Source organism: Triticum urartu, chromosome 3A (genome assembly GCF_056163025.1).
Source record: "Triticum urartu cultivar PI428250 chromosome 3A, HENAU_Tu73, whole genome shotgun sequence".
Lineage (NCBI taxonomy): Eukaryota > Viridiplantae > Streptophyta > Magnoliopsida > Poales > Poaceae > Triticum > Triticum urartu.
Genome location: NC_141875.1, coordinates 243,689,438 through 243,713,412, shown reverse-complemented (window position 1 = coordinate 243,713,412; position 23,975 = coordinate 243,689,438).

The window sequence follows — 23,975 nt, the reverse complement described above, 5'->3', positions numbered from 1 at the left end:
GGTTAAGTGCAAACCCCAACCCGTGGAGGAAGTGGGACACAAACACGACCCTCTCGTCGGATCTGGGTGTAACACCCCGGATATGACTTTCCCAATTTGTACTCCAACTCTTGCCGTTTCCGGCGTTAAGTTATTTTATTTTCTCGGGTTCGGGTTTTTGTCTCCGTGTGTTGTTGTCGTTGTCATGCATCTCATATCATGTCATCATGTGCATTGCATTTGCATACGTGTTCATCTCATGCATTCGAGCCTTTTCCCCGTTGTCCGTTTTGCATTCCGGCGCTTTGTTCTCCTCCGGTGGTCATTTCTAGCTTTCTTTCGTGTGTGGGGTTTAAACATTTCCGGATTGGGCCGAGACTTGCCAAGCGGCCTTGGTTTACTACCGGTAGACCGCCTGTCAAGTTTCGTACCATTTGGACTTCGTTTGATACTCCAACGGTCAACTGAGGGACCGAAAAGGTCTCGTGTGTGTTGCAGCCCAACATCCCTCCAATTTGGCCCAAAACCCACCAAAACCTTCTCCATCATCTAGAGCGTTCGATCACGATCACGTGCCGAAAACCGCACCTCATTTGGACTCTCCTAGCTCCCTCTATGCCTATAAATAGACCCCTTCCCCGAAATCCGGATCCAACTCGTCCGAAAACCTAAAAATCGTCCCGCCGCCACCGGACACATCCGGCCGCCGCCGGACGAAGTCACCGCCGCCGCCCGCGCCAATCAGGAGGCGCCACATGGCCGGCCGCCTCCTCCCACCGCCGCGGCCCGCCCGGCCCGCAGCCGGCCCCCGAGGCCCCGAACCGGCGCCCGCGCCCCGCCGCCCTTCTCCTACCTCCCGCCGCCGCCTTGCTCCGCTCCGGCGAGCCGCCGCACCACCGCTCCGGCGAGCCGCTGCACCACCGCTCCGGCGCGCCGCCCGCCCGCGCGCCTTGCCTTCCGGCCGCCGTGCGCCGCCCACCGTCGTCTGCCGCCTCCTTGACGTCCGGCCCGCCGACCTCCTCCCCTTGTCGCCGGCCTCCTCCACGCCAACTCCAGCCGGCAAGCTCCGAGAAGCGCGCCGCTACAGTAACCGCCCGATCCAGATCTGGATCTCGGGTTGACTTTTATCCCTAACCCTAATCCATGTGCTCCTGTTCATCATGCTATATCTCCGCATCCGTAGCTCCGTTTTTGGCGTATAGCATATCAAATTGTTCGTCTCAGAGAGTACATCATTTCATTCCATTGCATCATTTTCATTTGAGTTCATCTTGATGCCCGAAATCCTGTTAGAAGAGGGCTACTTGAGTTAATTGTCAGATCTGCTACTCCATTTGCATATTTGTCATTTTTGCCATGATTATTGTGTGCATGATATGCCCATGAGCTCTACATATGTTTTGTTAAGGGTTTTGCCATCTTTCCAGAGGTGCAACCCATGTATTTTTGTGATGTGTGTGGTGACTAGCACAAGTTTGCAAAGTGAGGCACTTGGTAGTGCTGATTTCAGGGACTTAGCATTTCCACTAAGTCCTTGACCTGTTTATTTCATATGGCCATATGTTCATGTTGTTTCCTAGTGATCCGTGCCTCTTTTGAGGATGATCAGTAAGGATGTTTTGTTAATCTTGTAGTGCTCTATCCATCCATGCCTTTGTTTGCAATTATGAAGCACCCTAGCTTGAGTCAATCGAGCTCTACTTTTGTTACTTCGTGAATCTGGGCAGATTGTCTACTTGTTAGCGATTTTGCCGATGATGTTGTAGTTGATCCGTGCATGCTATGCTATTGTTCTTGCCACGTCTTGCTTGCATTTTGTGTATTCTTGATGGGTGTATGCTTAGTTTGTCATGACTTGCTCCGTAGTGAGTGCATCGAGCTTGTAAACATGCCTACTTGATATCTGTTTTCGGCATGCTCCAGTTTTCACTAAGTCTGGGAACTGATTATGTTTTTTGCCATGTTCACATGCTTGCAATTGTATTTTCTGATCCCTTTTGGCTCAAGGTCACTAAGGGACTTTTGTTAAGCTCTTTGAATAGCTCCATTCCATGCTTTATTTTGCCATGTTCAGGTCCTGTAGCGTGTAGTTTTGTGGCTCCGAAGAGTGCTACCTGAGCTGAAATTCCAGACAAGTATTAATTTCACTAAGTCTGAGATCTGTTTTCCATATGCATTTTTGCCATGCTTGTTTGAACCGGTTAATGGATGAATTGGCCGTAGCTCAGTGCTAGTCTTTTGTTAAGCATCATGAATGCATCCCTGCCATGTATTTTGTTGTCATGTTTGGGTGCTATAGCATGTTCATCTCACTGCATTTAGATGACTACTTGTTGTAAATCGCAGACCGGTGTCATATTTGAATCGCTTGCCATTTCCAAACCGTAACTCCGATTCCGGCGTTCTTTATATCGTTTTCAAGAGATTTCATCTCATCTTTCCAGTGGCGCACTTGGATTTCCAAGTTGAGGCCAGGTTCATGCATCCCTTGTCAATTCTTGCATATGCATCCCGCATCGCATCCCGCATAGCATATCATCCTTGCATCATATTGTTTGATCCTTGCACGTGGTTGATTGTGTCCTTGTTGCTTGTTTGTATTGTTTGGGTAGAGCCGGGAGACGAGTTCGCTAACGAGGAGCCCGTTGAGTTTGCTTTTGAGGATCCAGTCAACTCTGACAACTTTGCAGGCAAGATGATCATACCCTCGAAATCACTACTATCTTTGCTATGCTAGATTGCTCGCTCTTTTGCTATGCCAATGCTACGATGCCTACCATTTGCTTTCAAGCCTCCCAAATTGCCATGTCAAACCTCTAACCACCATGTCCTAGCAAACCGTTGATTGGCTATGTTACCGCTTTGCTCAGCCCCTCTTATAGCGTTGCTAGTTGCAGGTGAAGATTGGAGGCCGTTCCTTGTTGGAAAATTATTTACTTGTTGGGATATCATTACATTTATCTTGTTATATTAATGCATCTATATACTTGGTAAAGGGTGGAAGGCTTGACCTCTCGCCTAGTGTTTTGTTCCACTCTTGCCGCCCTAGTTTCCGTCATATCGGTGTTATGTTCCCGGATTTTGCGTTCCTTACGCGGTTGGGTTATAATGGGAACCCCTTGACAGTCCGCCTTGAATAAAACTCCTCCAGCAATGCCCAACCTTGATTTTTACCATTTGCCACCTAGCCTTTTCCCTTGGGTTTCGCAGAATCAAGAGTCATCTTATTTTAAACCCCTCCGGACCAGTGCTCCTCGGAGTGTTGGTCCAACCTAGATCACCGTGCGGGGCCGTCCCTTGGCAACTTGGGTTACGTTGGCTCCCGTACGCTTAGCTTATCCGGTGTGCCCTGAGAACGAGATATGTGCAGCTCCTATCGGGATTTGTCGGCACAGCGGGTGGTGTTGCTGGACTTGTTTTACCATTGTCGGAGTTGTCTTGAAGAACCGGGATACCGAGTCTGATCGGAACGTCTCGGGAGGAGGTCTATTCCTTCATTGACCGTGAGAGCTTGTCATGGGCTAAGTTGGGACTCCCCTACAGGGATTTGAAGTTTCGAAAGCCGTGCCCGCGGTTATGGGCAGATGGGAATTTGTTAATGTCCGGTTGTAGATAACTTGAACCTTAACTTAATTGAAATGAATCAACTGAGTGTGTTACCATGAGGGCCTCTTCTCTGCGGAGTCTGGGAAGTGGACACGGTGTTGGAGTAATGCTTGCGCAGGTTGCTCTCTAGTTTCCCGCTCGTGCTTTGCCTCCTCTTCTCGCTCTCTTTTGCGAACAGGTTAGCCACCATATTTGCTAGTCGCTTGCTGCAGCTCCACTTATATTTACCTTGCCTTACCTATAAGCTTAAATAGTCTTGATCGCGAGGGTGCGAGATTGCTGAGTCCCTGTGGCTCACAGATTACTATTACACCAGATGCAGGGCCTGATGATTCCGCTCCAGGTGACGCGCTCGAGCTCAAGTGGGAGTTCGACGAGGACTCTCAGCGATACTATGTTTCCTTTCCTGATGATCAGTAGTGGTGCCCAGTTGGGGTGATCGGGACCGTGTCGCATGTTGGGTTATCTTTTATTATGGCGCCGTAGTCGGTCCATGAGTGTTTGGTTGATGTAATTTTATTTATGTACCTTGATTGACGTGGCGAGTGTAAGCCAACTATGTTATCTCCCCTTTATTATTATATTACATGGGATGTTGTAAAGATTACCTTACTTGCGACATATGCCTTCAATGCGATTATGTCTCTAAGTTGTGCCTCGACACGTGGGAGCTATAGTCGCATCGAGGGTGTTACAAGTTGGTAATCAGAGCCTTCCCCGACCTTAGGAGCCCCATTGCTTGATCGTTTTTAGCGGCCGAGTTGTGTCTAGAAAAAAATGTTTTGAGTTATTTAGGAATTATATATCGGAGAGTTTAGGAATTCTTTTTACTTCCCAGTCTCATCATCGCTCTGGTAAGGCATCCTGACGTAGAGTTTTGACTCTTCTCTTCTCAAATTTCACTAAAAAAATTTTAGGATCACGCGGGTATCTTGGAATCGTTCCGATGGTTTTATGACGAGAACATTGTCTTGGTGCCTCCTGTCAGGGGTTTTGTGGAAGTGTCCCGGGGAGTTGAGCTCTGAGGTGTTGTCGTCATAATTTTATCGTTGCAGTTCTGGAATACCTGAGTTTAGTATGCCGACATCGAAAATCTCTTTTATGCAGTTCGTTGGTGAGATAACCTCGACGCCACCTAGTACTGGGGCGGGAGTTCGGGAGTATCGCCATAACTTGTATAACGGATGCTTTTCGAAGGTTGAGGTAGATGGTTTCCGAAGTTTTTCTCGGTTATGTGTTGAAGGATGGATACAACTGGATGAAGGATTTGCTAGATTTGGGTGAGATATTATGCTTCCCCTGTATCCCCAACACCTGATTGCATAACCGGAAAGGTTCGGGAATTTCATAGGTGGGAATTCTTGTAGCTCTAGTTCTTCTTCCATGGATATTGGTTTGAGATTGGGATTTCTTACCGATTATTCGTTCTTGATCCGTACCTTGTTGATTTATTTCTCTACCTTAATTCTAAGTGGCTTCTCAATTTATGGATATGTGACCATTTCAAGAGGAATGCATTCGTTCATTTTGTTCGGATGTGAAGACTATATGTTGCAATTTTCATTCCATTGGATTCAGCTTCAATATTTGTCTATCAATGTGCTAATGGATGTCAACCTCTTCAGGATGGCTCCTCCAACGCGCACGACTCCGAATCCTGATCCGCCACCACCTCCACCTCCTCCGGAGGCATGGCAAGTTGTGATGGCCGCTACCAATGCAAACACACAGTTGATCATGCAAATTCTTCAAGAGCGCAATCAAGGCAACCAAGGGAACCAAGGCAACAATCAGAATCACTCTGCTACACTCAACCAGTTCCTTGCTAACGGGCCAAAGACTTTCAGCAATTGTGTTGAGGCAACCGATGCTGACGATTGGCTTGTGGATCTGTGCAAGCATTTCGAGTGCAGTAACACCAGGCCTGAGGACTTTGTCAAGTTCGCTTCCTTCCAACTCAAAGATCAAGCTGCAGAATGGTTCCAGCAGTACAATGACTCCAGAGGTGGACGTGTTATCACTTGGGATGAATTCCGTCAAGATTTCAGAGCTCACCATATCCCTCAGAGCGTGGTTGAAAGTAAGCGTGAGGAATTCCGCAACCTGAAGCAAGGCTCTTTGTCTGTCTATGACTACAACAAGTTGTTCCAGAAGCTCGCCCGCTTTTCCAAGCAGGACGTACCTGATGAGAAGAGCATGATATACCAGTTCAGGGGTGGTCTCAGAGAAGAAATTCAGCTCGCTCTTGTTCTCTTTGAGCCCTTGAGGTACGATGAGTTCTACAACATGGCACTGAAGCAAGAGGCTGCTCAGTTGAGGTGTGATGCTTCCAAGAAGCGAGTCAGAGATGTTACTCCTTCTTCCTCTACTCAAGTGGCCAAGCAGCAGAAGTATTGGCTCCCTCCTCCTCCGTTTCGTCAGTCGTATCAGCAGAAGAGCAAAGGTAGTAGTGGTTCTTCCCACCCACCCAACCCTGGCTTTCAGAACAAGACTTCGTCTCAAGCTCCAAGATCGAGTGCTCCATATCACCGTCCGCTTTCAGAGGTCACGTGCAACAAGTGCCAACAGAAGGGTCACTATGCCAACAAGTGTTTCAACCAGAGGCGTCTTCCTCCTCCTCCTGTCAGATCGGCAAGTACAGCTGTGGTCAAGCATAACCCCAAGCACGCTAAGGTCAACTTGCTGAATGCAGCTCAGGTAGAGGACTCGTCAGATGTGATCATGGGTAACTTTCCAGTTAACTCTTTTCCTGCAAAAGTTCTTTTTGACACGGGTGCATCACATTGTTTCATGTCAAGATCATTTGTTTCCAAGCATGACTTCGTTTCATAAATGTTGGGTAAACCTATGGGAGTGGTTTCTCCGGCTAAGTCTATGAGGGCTACTTCAATAGTCCCGGATGTTTCTATCATGTTGGGTGACTTCAAGTTTCTGGCTTCTCCAATGGTTCTTGGCAACTCGGATATTGATCTTATTCTCGGGATGGATTGGCTTTCTAAGCACAAGGCTCAGCTTGATTGTGCAGCCAGGCAGATTCAATTGACTCATTCGTCTGAGGATGTAATTGTCTTTGCCGCTAATGACGATACCATCCGTCTGTTTTCTCTCAATGAGAAGGGTGAACTCGATGCTATCTCGCAAATTCCAGTCGTTTGCGAATACCAAGACGTCTTTCCGGAAGAGCTTCCAGGAATGCCTCCGCACTGGCCAGTTGAACGTCATTGATCTTGAGCCTGGCACGGAACCTGTGTTCAAGCGTCCGTACAAGCTCGGACCTGAAGAGTTGAAGGAGCTGAAGAAGCAACTCGATATTCAAGAAAAAATGGGTCTCATCCGGCCTAGTTCTTCTCCGTGGGGTTGTGGTGTTCTTTTTGTGAAGAAGAAGGATGGAACGAACCGACTTTGTGTTGATTACCGTCCATTGAACAAGAAGACCATCAAGAACAAATACCCACTTCCCAACATCAACGAGATGTTCGAACAACTCAAAGGTGCCCAAGTATTCTCCAAGCATGATCTCCGTATGGGTTATCATCAGATTCGTATCCGTGAGCAAGATATTCCCAAGACGGCTTTCAGAACAAGCTATGGTTCATACGAATACACTGTCATGTCTTTTGGCCTCGTCAACGCTCCTCCGACGTTCTCTCGCATGATGAACTTCATCTTCAATGCCTACACCAATGACTTCGTTTTGGTCTATCTCGACGACATTCTGGTTTTCTCGAAGAACAAGGAAGATCATGCCAAACACTTGCGTTTGGTGCTCGATAAGCTCAGAGAACAACAGTTCTACGCTAAGTCCTCCAAGTGTGAATTTTGGCTCGATCAGGTTCTTTATCTTGGTCATATCATCTCTGCCAAGGGCATTGCGGTGAATCCTGAGAAGGTGTCTGCAATTGTGAATTGGGAACCTCCTCAGAACGTGAAGCAACTCCGTAGCTTCCTCGGTCTCGCAAGCTACTGTCGAAGATTCGTTGAAAACTTTTCTAAGATCGCGAAGCCTCTCTCAAATCTTCTCCAGAAGCATGTCAAGTACGTTTGGTCTCCGGAGTGTGACATTTCTTTCAACACTTTGAAAGAGAAATTGATCACTGCTCCAGTTCTGACTCCGCCTGATGAATCCAAGCCATACGAGGTCTTTTGTGATGCCTCTCTCCAAGGTCTTGGCGCAGTATTGATGCAAGAGAAGAAAGTTGTTGCTTATACCTCTCGCCAGTTGAAGCCTAATGAGAAGAACTACCCCACTCATGATCTCGAGTTGGTGGCAGTTGTGCATGCTCTTTTGACTTGGAGACATCTTCTATTGGGAAGAAAAGTGGACATTTTCACTGATCACAAGAGTCTCAAGTACATCTTCACTCAGCCTAATCTCAACCTCAGGCAAACTCGATGGGTCGAAATGATTCAAGAGTATAATCCGAGTATCGAGTATACTCCAGGCAAGGCCAATGTGATTGCTGACGCATTGAGCAGAAAGGCTTACTGCAATAGTCTGATTCTCAAGCCTTATCAACCCGAGCTTTGTGAAGCTTTCCGCAAACTTAATCTGCAAGTTTTTCCTCAAGGTTTCCTCGCCAACCTTCAAGTCTCTCCTACCTTAGAAGACCAGATTCTCCAAGCCCAGCTTCTTGATGCTATGGTGAAAAATGTGAAGATTGGGATTGCCAAGAGTCAACCCAAGTACAAGTGCTACCGCCTTGACGACAAGGATACTCTCTTCTTCGAGGATCATATTGTCGTGCCCAAAGGTGACCTCCATAAAGTGATCATGAACGAGGCTCACAATTCTCTCCTCTCCATCCACCCTGGGAGTATGAAGATGTATCAGGACCTCAAGCAGGCTTATTGGTGGACTCGAATGAAGCGTGAAATTGCTCAATTCGTGAACGAGTGTGATGTCTGTAGAAGAGTGAAGGCAGAACACCAAAGGCCAGCTGGTCTCCTCCAACCTCTTGCCATTCCAGAATGGAAGTTTGACCACATTGAAATGGACTTCGTGACTGGGTTTCCAAAGTCCAAGCGTGGCAATGATGCTATATTCGTTGTCATCGACAAACTCACCAAAGTGGCTCATTTTCTGCCTATCAAAGAGTCAATCACTGCAGCTCAATTGGCGGAACTCTATACCTCTCGGATTGTCTCTCTGCACGGTACTCCACAAGTGATATCTTCAGACCGTGGCAGCATCTTTACCTCCAAGTTTTGGGATTCTTTTCAGAAGGCCATGGTCACCAACATCCGCTTCAGCACAGCTTTCCATCCTCAAACTAGCGGTCAAGTCGAACGTGTCAACCAGATTCTTGAAGATATGCTCAGGGCTTGTGTGATCTCCTTCGGCATGAAGTGGGAGGATTGTCTTCCTTATGCTGAATTCTCCTACAACAATAGTTTTCAAGCAAGTTCGGGCAAGGCCCCATTTGAAATTCTGTATGGCAGGAAGTGCCGTACCCCTCTCAACTGGTCTGAAACCGGTGAACGCCAGCTTTTGGGAAATGACTTAATCACAGAGGCAGAGGAAATGTGCAAAGTCATTCGAGATAACCTCAAAGCAGCCCAATCCCGTCAGAAGAGCTACTATGATAGTAAGCACCGTGATTTGGCTTTCGAGATCGGAGATCATGTTTACCTCCGCGTCTCTCCTATGAAAGGTACTCGTCGCTTCGGTATCAAAGGGAAGCCTGCCCCCAGATACGTGGGACCTTTCAAGATTGTCAGCAAGAGAGGCGATCTCGCCTATCAACTCGAGCTTCCTTCAAACTTTGCGAATGTTCATGATGTGTTCCATGTCTCTCAGCTTCGAAAGTGCTTCAAGACTCCTGACCGCACCGTCAACTTCGAGGACATTGAGCTCCAAGAAGATCTTTCCTATCGTGAGCACCCCGTTGCTATTCTTGAAGAGACAGAACGCAAGACTCGCAATAAGTCAATCAAATTCCTCAAAGTCAAGTGGTCACACCATTCCGACTGTGAAGCAACCTGGGAATGCGAGGATCACCTCCGTTCTGAGTACCCGGCGTTCTTTCAGTCCTAGATCTCGGGACGAGATCCTTTCGTAGTGGTGGAGTGTTGTAACACCCCGGATATGACTTTCCCAATTTGTACTCCAACTCTTGCCGTTTCCGGCGTTAAGTTATTTTATTTTCTCGAGTTCGGGTTTTTGTCTCCGTGTGTTGTTGTCGTTGTCATGCATCTCATATCATGTCATCATGTGCATTGCATTTTCATACGTGTTCATCTCATGCATTCGAGCTTTTTCCCCGTTGTCCGTTTTGCATTCCGGCGCTTCGTTCTCCTCCGGTGGTCATTTCTATCTTTCTTTCGTGTGTGGGGTTTAAACATTTCCGGATTGGGCCGAGACTTGCCAAGCGGCCTTGGTTTACTACCGGTAGACCGCCTGTCAAGTTTCGTAACATTTGGACTTCGTTTGATACTCCAACGGTCAACCGAGGGCCCGAAAAGGCCTCGTGTGTGTTGCAGCCCAACACCCCTCCAATTTGGCCCAAAACCCACCAAAACCTTCTCCATCATCTAGAGCGTTCGATCACGATCGGGTGGCCGAAAACCGCACCTCATTTGGACTCTCCTAGCTCCCTCTATGCCTATAAATAGACCCCTTCCCCGAAATCCGGATCCCCCTCGTCCAAAAACCTAAAAATCGTCCCGCCGCCACCGGACACGTCCGGCCGCCGCCGGACGAAGTCATCGCCGCCGCCCGCGCCAATCAGGAGGCGCCACGTGGCCGGCGGCCTCCTCCCACCGTCGCGGCCCGCCCGGCCCGCAGCCGGCCCCCGAGGCCCCGAACCGGCGCCCGCGCCCCGCCGCCCTTCTCCTACCTCCCGCCGCCGCCTTTCTTCGCTCCGGCGAGCCGCCGCACCACCGCTCCGACGCGCCGCCCGCCCGCGCGCCTTGCCGCCCGGCCGCCATGCGCCGCCCACCGTCGTCCGCCGCCTCCTCGACGTCCGGCCCACCAACCTCCTCCCCTCGTCGCCGGCCTCCTCCACGCCAACTCCAGCCGGCGAGCTCCGGGAAGCGCGCCGCTACAGTAACCGCCCGATCCAGATCTGGATCTCGGGTTGACTTTTATCCCTAACCCTAATCCATGTGCTCCTGTTCATCATGCTATATCTCCGCATCTGTAGCTCCATTTTTGGCGTATAGCATATCAAATTGTTCGTCTTAGAGAGTACATCATTTCATTCCATTGCATCATTTTCATTTGAGTTCATCTTGATGCCCGAAATGCTGTTAGAAGAGGGCTACTTGAGTTAATTGTCAGATCTGCTACTCCATTTGCATATTTGTCATTTTTGCCATGATTATTGTGTGCATGATATGCCCATGAGCTCTACATATGTTTTGTTAAGGGTTTTGCCATCTTTCCAGAGGTGCAACCCATGTATTTTTGTGATGTGTGTGGTGACTAGCACAAGTTTGCAAAGTGAGGCACTTGGTAGTGCTGATTTCAGGGACTTAGCATTTCCACTAAGTCCTTGACCTGTTTATTTCATATGGCCATATGTTCATGTTGTTTCCTAGTGATCCGTGCCTCTTTTGAGGATGATCAGTAAGGATGTTTTGTTAATCTTGTAGTGCTCTATCCATCCATGCCTTTGTTTGCAATTATGAAGCACCCTAGCTTGAGTCAATGGAGCTCTACTTTTGTTACTTCGTGAATCTGGGCAGTTTGTCTACTTGTTAGCGATTTTGCCGATGATGTTGTAGTTGATCCGTGCATGCTATGCTATTGTTCTTGCCATGTCTAGCTTGCATTTTGTGTATTCTTGACGGGTGTATGCTTAGTTTGTCATGACTTGCTCCGTAGTGAGTGCATCGAGCTTGTAAACATGCCTACTTGATATCTGTTTTCGGCATGCTCCAGTTTTCACTAAGTCTGGGAACTGATTATGTTTTTTGCCATGTTCACATGCTTGCAATTGTATTTTTTGATCCCTTTTGGCTCAAGGTCACTAAGGGACTTTTGTTAAGCTCTTTGAGTAGCTCCATGCCATGCTTTATTTTGCCATGTTCAGGTCCTGTAGCGTGTAGTTTTGTGGCTCCGAAGAGTGCTACCTGAGCTGAAATTCCAGACAAGTGTTAATTTCACTAAGTCTGAGATCTGTTTTCCATATGCATTTTTGCCATGCTTGTTTGAACCGGTTAATGGATGAATTGGCCGTAGCTCAGTGCTAGTCTTTTTTTAAGCATCATGAATGAATCCCTGCCATGTATTTTGTTGTCATGTTTGGGTGCTGTAGCATGTTCATCTCACTGCATTTAGGTGACTACTTGCTGTAAATCGCAGACCGGTGTCATATTTGAATCGCTTGCCATTTCCAAACCGTAACTCCGATTCCGGCGTTCTTTATATCGTTTTCAAGGAATTTCATCTCATCTTTCCAGTGGCACACTTGGATTTCCAAGTTGAGGCCAGGTTCATGCATCCCTTGTCAATTCTTGCATATGCATCCCGCATCGCATCCCGCATAGCATATCATCCTTGCATCATATTGTTTGATCCTTGCACGTGGTTGATTGTGTCCTTGTTGCTTGTTTGTCTTGTTTGGGTAGAGCCGGGAGACGAGTTCGCTAACGAGGAGCCCGTTGAGTTTGCTTTCGAGGATCCAGTCAACTCTGACAACTTTGCAGGCAAGATGATCATACCCTCGAAATCACTACTATCTTTGCTATGCTAGATTGCTCGCTCTTTTGCTATGCCAATGCTATGATGCCTACCATTTTCTTTCAAGCCTCCCAAATTGCCATGTCAAACCTCTAACCACCATGTCCTAGCAAACCGTTGATTGGCTATGTTATCGCTTTGCTCAGCCCCTCTTATAGCGTTGCTAGTTGCAGGTGAAGATTGGAGGCCGTTCCTTGTTGGAACATTATTTACTTGTTGGGATATCATTACATTTATCTTGTTATATTAATGCATCTATATACTTGGTAAAGGGTGGAAGGCTCGGCCTCTCGCCTAGTGTTTTGTTCCACTCTTGCCGCCCTAGTTTCCGTCATATCGGTGTTATGTTCCCGGATTTTGCGTTCCTTACGCGGTTGGGTTATAATGGGAACCCCTTGACAGTCCGCCTTGAATAAAACTCCTCCAGCAATGCCCAACCTTGATTTTTACCATTTGCCACCTAGCCTTTTCCCTTGGGTTTCGCAGACTCAAGGGTCATCTTATTTTAAACCCCCCTGGACCAGTGCTCCTCTGAGTGTTGGTCCAACCTAGAGCACTGTGCGGGGCCGTCCCTTGGTAACTTGGGTTACGTTGGCTCCCGTATGCTTAGCTTATCCGGTGTGCCCTGAGAACGAGATATGTGCAGCTCCTATCGGGATTTGTCGGCACAGCGGGTGGTGTTGCTGGACTTGTTTTACCATTGTCGGAGTTGTCTTGAAGAACCGGGATACCGAGTCTGATCGGAACGTCTCGGGAGGAGGTCTATTCCTTCGTTGACCGTGAGAGCTTGTCATGGGCTAAGTTGGGACTCCCCTGCAGGGATTTGAACTTTCGAAAGCTGTGCCCGCGGTTATGGGCAGATGGGAATTTGTTAATGTACGGTTGTAGATAACTTGAACCTTAACTTAATTAAAATGAATCAACTGAGTGTGTTACCGTGAGGGCCTCTTCTCGGCGGAGTCCGGGAAGTGGACACGGTGTTGGAGTAATGCTTGCGCAGGTTGCTCTCTAGTTTCCCGCTCGCGCTTTGCCTCCTCTTCTTGCTCTCTTTTGCGAACAGGTTAGCCACCATATTTGCTAGTCGCTTGCTGCAGCTCCACTTATATTTACCTTGCCTTACCTAGAAGCTTAAATAGTCTTGATCGCAAGGGTGCGAGATTGCTGAGTCCCTGTGGCTCACAGATTACTATTACACCAGATGCAGGGCCTGATGATTCCGCTCCAGGTGACGCGCTCGAGCTCAAGTGGGAGTTCGACGAGGACTCTCAGCGATACTATGTTTCCTTTCCTGATGATCAGTAGTGGTGCCCAGTTGGGGTGATCGGGACCGTGTCGCATGTTGGGTTATCTTTTATTATGGCGCCGTAGTCGGGCCATGAGTGTTTGGTTGATGTAATGTTATTTATGTACCTTGATTGACGTGGCGAGTGTAAGCCAACTATGTTATCTCCCCTTTATTATTATATTACATGGGATGTTGTAATGATTACCTTACTTGCGACATATGCCTTCAATGCGATTATGTCTCTAAGTCGTGCCTCGACACGTGGGAGCTATAGTCACATCGAGGGTGTTACACTGGGGGTGGGAATAACCTGCCCCTCGGCAGGAAGCCGATGATGGATTTCAGCGGTCAGGTACCTTGCCGTCCGAAGCTTTGCAATGTCTTCCTCCGCAACAGAAGAAGCTACCCACCGGCTTTGACGGCTGGATCCGGACATGATTGGGGCCGGTGGCGACCGAAACCCGGGTGTTGGAACTCGGGGTAGTAGGGGTTGAGAAAGAGGCAAGCGTGGAAGAAAAACACGGGTCTGTACCCCTATATAAAGGCTGCAAATATCAAACGTCTCCTCTTGGGCCTCAAAAACTTGCTTGTTTCCAAGGAGTTGTAACCAAGCGACGGTTGGGTTACCCACGTCCGGGTTGACAGGAATCCCTTAAAAAAGGGAGGCACGATCTCCTCTTGGATAAGACGCGCTAATAAGACCACGTCTTGGGATGTGGGGTGACGGGCCGGCTAAAACAGTTCACAAGTGATGGCCGGGCAGGCGTGGTGTCATATTACCAAAAAGTGGTCGATGGGTTGAGCTCGTAAAATATTATGTCCTCTGCGGTTGTGCATACAAGTCCGAATACCATCATTACATCTAAAGATCAACTAGGAGTTCGGAAGGGGGAACCCGCCTTGCAATGCTGAAGACAATCTATGCGCCGGACTCCTCATCATTGAAGCTAGCTACTGAGGGAGTCCTGGACTAAGGGGTCCTCGGGCGTCCGGCCTGTTATCCATGTGTCGGACTGATGGGCTGTGAAGACATGAAGGATGAAGACTGTACCTGTGTCCGGATTGGACTCTCCTTGGCGTGGAGGGCAGGCTTGGTAACTGACTATGAAGATTCCTTCTTATGTAACCGACTCTATGTAACCCTAGATCCCCCCCGATGTCTATATAAACCGGAGGGTGTAAGTGCATCTAGTGCCACCCCTAGTTGGTTTTGGAGTATTGACGACAAACCTAGTTGAGGGACTAATGTGTTTGTGAGAATTGCAGGATAACACAGGTAGAAGTCCCTCATTGATTCGGTTTTCCTACCAGAGATGACCCCTAAAAATGTATGAAGACATTGAAGTCAGAGGTGGTATGTGAAGACATTCACATTGAAGACTATGATAAGACAAGACATCACGTGAAGACTATGGAGCGCGAAGACTTAGCAGTTTCGTCGTTCTGTGTATTTCTTTGTTGAGTCATATGAACCACCGTACTGTTAAGTGGGGTCCAAGAGAACCAGTCAGAATGACTGAAGTGATGCTTAACCAAAATCCTATGTCTTCGAGTGAAGACTATGAGAGCAAATCTTGTCCAGAGTTGGATAAGTCAGCTTTGCTTGTAGTCCAAGTAAAGTTGCCGTGTGTGTTTGAAATCTGACCGTTGGAACACGTGTCAGTTCCTTAGTGACCAAGGGTCATTTCGGACAAACCAGGTCGGGTTGCCCAGTGGCTATAAATACCCCACCCCCTACAACCATAAACGGTTGGCTGCTCAGAGTTAGAGTATGGCTTTTGTCGTTTGAGAGCAACCCACCTCAAAGCCTTTGAGAGAGAATTCCTTGCGAGGATAAAGCCCTAAACACCCAGAGCCAAAGAGTGTTAGGCATCACTTAAGTCTTCCTGTCTGTGTGATCTGAAGACTTATTACACTTGAGGACTGCGAATCCTCCAGCCGGTTAGGCGTCGCGTTCTGAGCATCCAAGAGTCATTGTGGATCGCCGGTGAACGAAGTCTGTGAAGGTTTGGAAGTCTACCTTGAAGACTTACCAGAGTGATTGGGCGAGGTCTGTGTGACCTTAGCTCAAGGGGAATACGGTGAGGACTGGGTGTCCTGAGCTCCGTGTTCAGGACTGGGTGTCCGGGACTGTGTGTCCTCAGGTTTAAATACCTAGCCGCCCTAACCAGACGTACAGTTGTCACAGCAACTGGAACTGGTCCAACAAATCATTGTCTTCAACGAGTCACTGGTTTCATCCTTCCCTTCCCTTCACTTACTATTGGTCCTTGTGAAGTCATTGTATGATTGCATTATCTTTTGTCTTCACTGAGTGACTGCTTGTTCTGATTGGCTTCACAATATCTTCCTACCTGATCTTTACTGCCTAGCCGCTATTAGTCATTGTGCTTTCACTTCATTGAATACTTGACTATGGTTTGCCTAGTGTAGTCTACCTTCCGCTGCATGGTAATAGGTTTATTTCTATCGTTTGTCTTCGAAACTTCCATGTTTTGAAGACTTTCATAAAAATCGCCTATTCACCCCCCCTCTAGTCGATATAACGCACTTTCAGAGGGGTTAGTCCGGAATGGATATTCATTACCATAGTCATACAGGCTAGGCTTCTAGGGTTTAGCCATTACGATCTCATGGTAGATCAATTCTTGTAATACTCATATTCATCAAGATCAATCAAGCAGGAAGTAGGGTATTACCTCTATAGAGAGGGCCCGAACCTGGGTAAACATCGTGTCCCCGTCTCCTGTTACCATCGATCCTAGACGCACAGTTCGGGACCCCCTACCCGAGATCCGCCGGTTTTGACACCGACAGCGGTGGAGCGGACGCGTCCGGTCCGGGCGGACGTGTCCGGCGGTGGAGGAGGGAGATGGCTAGCGTTTGGACCCGAAATTCGGGGGAGGGGCACATATTTATAGGTAGAGGGAGTTTGGAGTGTCCAAATGAGGTGTAGTTTTCGCCCACATGATCGTGATCCGACGACGGGGGACATGGAGATGGTTTAGATGGGTTATTGGGCTGTTTTAGAGGGGTGTTGGGCTGCAACACACAAGAGGCTTTTGCGGTTACCCGGTTAACCGTTGGAGCATCAAACGGCCTCCAAATGGAACAAAATTTGACAGGCGGTCTACCGGTGGTGTACCAAGGCCACTTGGCAAATCTCGGTCCATTCCGAGAACGTTTAACACCCACTCACGAAAAGAGACAAGAGGGGTGCGCCGGTGCATGTGGGAGTGTCGGATTGCGAAACGGACAACGGGGAAAATGCTCGGATGCATGAGATGAACACGAATGCAAATACGATGCACATGATGACATGGTATGAAATGCATGACATTAACAAAATGCAAAACGAAAGACAAAACCCAACCACAAAGGGAAAACTCATAACTTAAGGCCGAAAATAGCAAGAGTCGGAGTTACAAATATGGCAAGTTACATCTGGGGTGTTACAACATTCCACCACTACGAGAGGCACTCGTCCCGAGATCTAGGACTAAAAGAACTCTGGATATTCGGAACGGATGTGACCCTCGCGCTCCCAGGTGGCTTCTCGGTCGGAATGGTGTGACCACTTCACTTTCAGGAATTTGATTGACTTGTTGTGAGTCTTGCGCTCGGTTTCTTCAAGAATAGCAACGGGATGCTCATGATAAGACAAATCTTCTTGGAGATCAATCTCTTCGAAGTTGATAGTGCGCTCAGGAGTCTTGAAGCACTTGCGAAGCTGTGACACGTGAAACACATCGTGCACATTTGCGAAGTTGGATGGAAGCTCAAGTTGATAGGTGAAGTCACCTCTTTTGCCAATGATCTTGAAAGGACCCACATATCTAGGGGCAAGCTTCCCTTTGATACTGAAGTGACGAGTGCCTTTCATCAGAGAGACGCGGAGGTAGACATGGTCTCCGATCTTGAAAGCCAAGTCACAGTGCTTGCTATCATAGTAACTCTTCTGGCGCGATTGCGCGACTTTGAGATTTTCATGGATGACTTTACACATTTCTTCAGCCTCTGTGATCAAGTCGTTGCCAAGAAGTTGGCGTTCACCAGTCTCTGACCAATTGAGAGGAGTACGACACTTTCTGTCATAGAGACTTTCGAATGGGGCCTTGCCCGAACTCGCTTGGAAGCTGTTGTTGTAGGAGAAATCGACATATGGAAGACAATCTTCCCACTTCATACCGAAAGACATGACACAAGACCTGAGCATATCTTCAAGAATTTGATTTACTCGCTCGACTTGGCCACTTGTTTGAGGATGGAAAGTTGTGCTGAAGCGAAAGTTGGTGCCCATGGCCTTCTGGAAGGAATCCCAGAACTTGGAGGTGAAAATTCTTCCACGATCTGAAGATATCAATTCTGGAATGCCGTGCAAAGAGACAATCCTGGAGGTGTATTGCTCTGCCAACTGAGCTGATGTGATAGATTCTTTGATTGGAAGGAAATGAGCCACTTTTGTAAGCTTGTCAATGACAACGAAAATAGCATCATTTCCATGCTTGGACTTGGGAAATCCAGTAACGAAGTCCATTTCAACATGGTCAAACTTCCATTCTAGAATAGCAAGAGGTTGGAGGAGACCAGCTGGTTGTTGGTGTTCTGCTTTCACCCTTCGGCAGACATCGCATTCATTCACGAATTGAGCAATTTCTCGCTTCATTAGAGTCCACCAATATGACTGCTTGAGGTCATGGTACATCTTCGAACTTCCAGGGTGAATGGATAGAAGGGAATTGTGCGCCTCGTTCATAATGACTTTCCTTAGATCACCTTTAGGAAGCACAATCCGGTCCTCGAAGAATAGAGTGTCTTTGTCATCAATGCGATAGCACTTGTATTTGGGTTGGCTCTTGGCAATCCCATGATTCACCTTCTTCACCATGGAATCCAGGAGTTGTGACTCACGAATTTGATCTTCCAAAGTAGGAGAGACTTGTATATTGGCAAGAAAGGCTTGAGGAACAACTTGGAGGTTCATTTTGCGGAAATCTTCACAAAGGTCCGGTTGGAAGGGCTTGAGAATTAAGTCGTTGAAGTAAGCCTTCCTGCTCAAAGCATCTGCAATGACATTGGCCTTGCCTGGAGTATATTCAATATTGTATGAACAAATGAATTCCAAAGTAAATCATCACACATCCATTAAGTTGAGAAGCCACTTAGATAAAGGTAGATGAATAAAGCAACAAGGTACGGATATGAACAAATAAGTGGTAAGGATTGCCCAATCACAAACCAAATATCCGCGGGAAGAAATACTAGAGCTACTTCAATTCCCACCTATAAAACTCCTGAAACTTTCTGGTTATGCAATAAGGTGTTGGGGATATAGGGGACGCATAATATCTCACCCAAACTAACAATTCCTACATCCAGCTGTATCCATCCTTCAACACATAACCAAGAAACCTTCGGAAATCATGTACCTCAACCTTTGAAAAGCATCCGTTATACGAGTTATGGCAATACTCCTGAACTCCCGCCTAGTACTGGGTGGCGTCGAGGTTATCTCACCAACAACTGCATAAAAGATATTTTCGATGTCGGCGAACTCAGGTATTCTAGAACTGCAACGATAAAATTGTGACGACAACACCTCGGAGCTCAACTCCCCGGGACACTGCCACAAACCCTAAATGTTAGGAGGCACCAAGAACAATGTTCTCGTCACAAGACTATCGGAACGACTCCAAGATACCCGCGTGATCCTAAAAAAAATTCATGAAATTTGAGGACAGGAAGTCAAAACTTCTACGTCAGGAGGCCTCACCAGAGCGACAAAGGGACTGAGGAGTAAAAAGAATCCTACTCTCTGATATATATAATCCTAAGACTCAAAACATTTTGTTCTAGACTCAACAACGTCATCGATTCGATCAAGCAGGGGGCTCCTAAGTCGGGGATGGCTCTGATTACCAACTTGTAACACCCACAATGCGGCTATATCTCCCACGTGTCGGGGCACGACTTAGAGGCATAGCCGCATGGTAGTTTTGTCGCAAGAGGGGTAATCTTCACAGAATCCCATGTACTGAATAGGAAGGGATAAAGAGTTTCCTTACAATCGCCACTTCACACAATACATAAATAATCCATACATCATCCAAAGTACAATCAAATGCCCGACTACAGAACCAAAATAAAGGAAGACAACCCCAAATGCTAGATCCCCGATCGTCCCAACTGGGCTCCACTACTGATCATTAGGAAACAAAACGAAGTAATGACTCAAATCCTCGTTGAACTCCCACTTGAGTTTGGTAGCATCACCTGCACCGGTATCCTTGGCACCTGCAACAGTTTGGAAGTATCCGTGAGTCACGAGGACTCAACAATCTCACACCCGCGAGATCAAGACTATTTAAGCTTATGGGTAGGAGAAGGTAGTGAGGTGGAGCTGTAGCAAGCACTAAGCATATATGGTGGCTAACATACGCAAATAAGAGCGAGAAGAGAAGCAACGCACGACCGAGAAGCTAGAAGTGATCAAGAAGTGATCCTGAATCTACTTACGTTCGAGCATAACACAATACCGTGTTCTCTTCCCGGACTCCGCCGAAAATAGACCATCACGGCTACACACACAGTTGATGCATTTTAATTAAGTTAAGTGTCAAGTTCTCTACAACTGGATATTAACAAATTCCCATCTGCCACATAACCACGGGCACGGCTCTCGAAAGTTTATACCCTGCAGGGGTGTCCAAACTTAGCCCATCACAAGCTCTCACGGTCAATGAAGGATATTCCTTCTCCTGGAAAGACCCGATTCGTTTCTGAATCCCGGTTACAAGACATTTCGACAATGGTAAACCAAGACCAGCAAAGCCGCCCGATGTGCCAACAAATCCCGATAGGAGTCGCACTTATCTAGTTCTCAGGGCACACCGGATGGGCCAGACGTCGGGTTGGCATAGACCCTGGTTGCCCAGGGGGCACCGGACAACGCCCAGTTTGGACCAACACTCAGAGGAGCACTGGCCCGGAGTTTAAAATAAAGATGACCCTTGAGTCTGCCGAACCCAAGGGAAAAAGTCTTAGGTGGCAAATGTTAAAACCAAGGTTGGGCCTTGCTGGAGGAGTGTAACGCCCCGTGACCGATGTGCCAGGTGTCTTCCAGTTATTCGCTGTCATTGTCATGTCATTTGCTTGCGTGTTGCATCTTATCATGTCATCATCCGCACTTCATCATCATGTTTTCTAAACTTGCATCCGTCCGGGTTCCCCCAGTTCCGTCTGTTGTCTGTTCTGAGCCCAACCACACTTGCACGCGCCCGCAGCACGTCCGAATATTATTTTAGAAGTGGCCGGAAAATGTTCTCAGAATGGTATGGAAGTTGGCATGTGGTGTTGTTATGTTGTAGGTAGGCCGCCTGCCAAGTTTCATCGCATTTGGAGTTCGTTTGATAGCCAAACGGATAACTATAGCGACATTATAGTCGGTCTAACGTCGGGCGTTTTCGGTCTCCGAAAACAGTCACCGGGCCTCCCTCTCTTCTCTTCTCTCAGCTCGAGACCGTCTACACAGCTCACTACCTACCGCCAGGCCTAACCTAGGCTCTCTCGTCAGTCCGCGGACCTCCTCGCGCGCGCATTCGAAAGTTGTCCCGAACCCGACTCGGACTGTCGTCACCGTTGGGTCCGGAACATCCCCAAACATCTACAAAATATCATCATTTTATTTATTGGACTCCTTAGCATATTTATCCTCGTCCGTCGGATTTCGATCCGATGATCCAAATCCCTCTCTTTTCGCCTACATGGTATATATAGTCCCTAACCCTAAATTCTAGGGACCTTGTCCCATCCATCCAATCCCCACGCCGCCACCACTCCTTTTGTTTTCAGCGCCGAGCCAATCAGCTTCTTCCTCCCAGATCCCCTCCTCCCTCGATTTGCGCCGCCGTCCAACTGCTTCCTCCTACCGCGCCCGAGCCTTCCCCTGCCCGAGCCATGCCTCATCCCTGGCCCCTCGTCGCCTCGCCGTCCGACGATGAACGCCGCCGCTGAAGCTCCTCCGCCATGGACGTTGGGCCCCAAGGCCGTGCCTCTCCTCCTCCTCACCTTCCCCCCTTTCCGTTTCCCCCTGCCATGGCCTCTCCCTCACGTCACTCTCTCTACAGGAGCAGCTACGCCCTGGCCAGGAGCACGCCAGGCGCCATGGCCGCCGAAGAAACTCTGCGCCGACGCCATGGACATCATGCCCTCGAGCAGCAGCGCTCGAGCGCTCCTCCACCTTGTGCCCCCGCCTCGTCAGATCCACCACCGGCAGCAGCAGCAACTCCATCTCGTTGTTTTCTGAATAGGAGGAGCCCTGTCCCTGCCACGGATTTGACCACCACCGCCGGAGTTCAACTCAATGGCCTCCCCGCGGCCTCGCACGTCCACGTCGCCGACGGCAACAGCAGTAGGTCATGCCGCTGGCCTCCTCCCTACCTCGCTCGGTGCTCAGGCACCACCGCGCCTTCCTTTCCTTCCTCTCCATTCTCCCACTCTTTCTCATCTCTCTCTCTCTCTCTCTCTCTCTCTCTCTATCTGCTCATACAGGGAGCCCATCATGGTGTCCTTGAAGTGTTCAGGAAGCAGTAGCGCCTCAAGCTCTCCGCTCGGATCCGTGCTTCCGCAGCCGCCTGGAGCTCCAACCTCCGCCGGATCTCACCGCCCCCTCGCCCTTCGACGGATCCGAGTCCAGGCGCTCGTCCCCGTCTTCCCGGCCTCCTCCGCGCCGCTTGCAGCATCGAGTAGCATCCCAGAACGAGACGACCAGCGCTGCCTCCTTGTTGACTTGGTCCAGCGCTAGCGTGGACAAGGGCCACATCGATCCAGCGGCCCTGCTACTACCTCTCCAGATCTGGGCTTGGCCCATGGGTGAGGCAGCCCCCTTGTCCCTGTGCATTTTTGGGCCGGCCAGATTCGGCCCGGGACATATTTTTTTTCGCAGAACGTTTTAGCTATTTTTCCAGAGAATGCAGATTTGCAGAAAACCCCTTGTAGATCATGCATATAATTACTCAATGCCATGTTAAAATGCTGTTTGTTTAAATTTGCCCCTATGCCATGTTAAAATGCTTTAATTCGTAACTAAATAACCGTAGCTCGGTTTTAAATAATCTTTATATGTAAATGGGGTAGAAAAATGTCTAGTTTATCATGGTGGCATCACTTTGCATGTTTAACAACTATAAAATATGGTTTAGGGCAGAACAGGACCAAACCTAATATATGCACATGAGGAGTTTCCGGATTTGTTGTTTGTTATTTCCGGCCTCATTTAAACTTGCCTAGATAGGTAGTTTTGTTGTGCTTCACCTCTTGCCATGCTAACAATATTTAATATTGTTGAGTACCTAAACGAGAGAGAACTAAATAAGTCACGTGGTGTTTTGTCAATATGCAACGGAGTTGCATAATGAGCTCCACTTAACTTGTAGTTTTGCTTGTGCACTTTTCCATGCCATGCTTCATTAAACCGGACATGCATCATACTTGATTGTGCATCATACCATGATTATGTGATGGTTGTTTACTATGGTGTTTGCTTCTTTCCGGTGTTGCTTCTTCGGGTTGGTTTCGATAACGTCGTGTTGTGAGGACCCGTTTGACTACGTCCGTTTGTCTTCTTCATGGACTCGTTCTTCTTCCTTGCGGGATTTCAGGCAAGATGACCATACCCTCGAAATCACTTCTATCTTTGCTTGCTAGTTGCTCGCTCTTTTGCTATGCCTATGCTGCGATACCTACCACTTGCTTATCATGCCTCCCATATTGTTAAGCCAATCCTCTAACCCACCTCGTCCTAGCAAACCGTTGTTTGGCTATGTTACCGCTTTGCTCAGCCCCTCTTATAGCGTTGTTAGTTGCAGGTGAAGATTGAAGTTTGTTCCTTGTTGGAACATGGAGATGTTGTTCCTAGTTGGAACATGTTTACTTGTTGGGATATCACAATATCTCTTATTTAATTAATGCATCTATATACTTGGTAAAGGGTGGAAGGCTCGGCCTTATGCCTGGTGTTTTCTTCCACTCTTGCCGCCCGAGTTTCCGTCATATCGGTGTTATGTTCCCAGATTTTGCGTTCCTTACGTGGTTGGGTTATAATGGGAACCCCTTGACAGTTCGCCTTGAATAAACCTCCTCCAGCAAGGCCCAACCTTGGTTTTACCATTCGCCACCTAGCCTTTTTCCCTTGGGAGGCGCACATCCCGAGGGTCATCTTTATTTTAACCCCCCCGGGCCAGTGCTTGTCTAAGTGTTGGTCCAAACTACAGCCACTTGCGGCGCCACCTCGGGGAAACTTGAGGGCTGGTTTTAGCTGTACGCAGTGTTCATCCGGTGTTGCCCTGAGAACGAGATATGTGCAGCTCCTATCAGGATTTGGCGCATCGGGCGGTCTTGCTGGACTTGTTTTACCATTGTCGA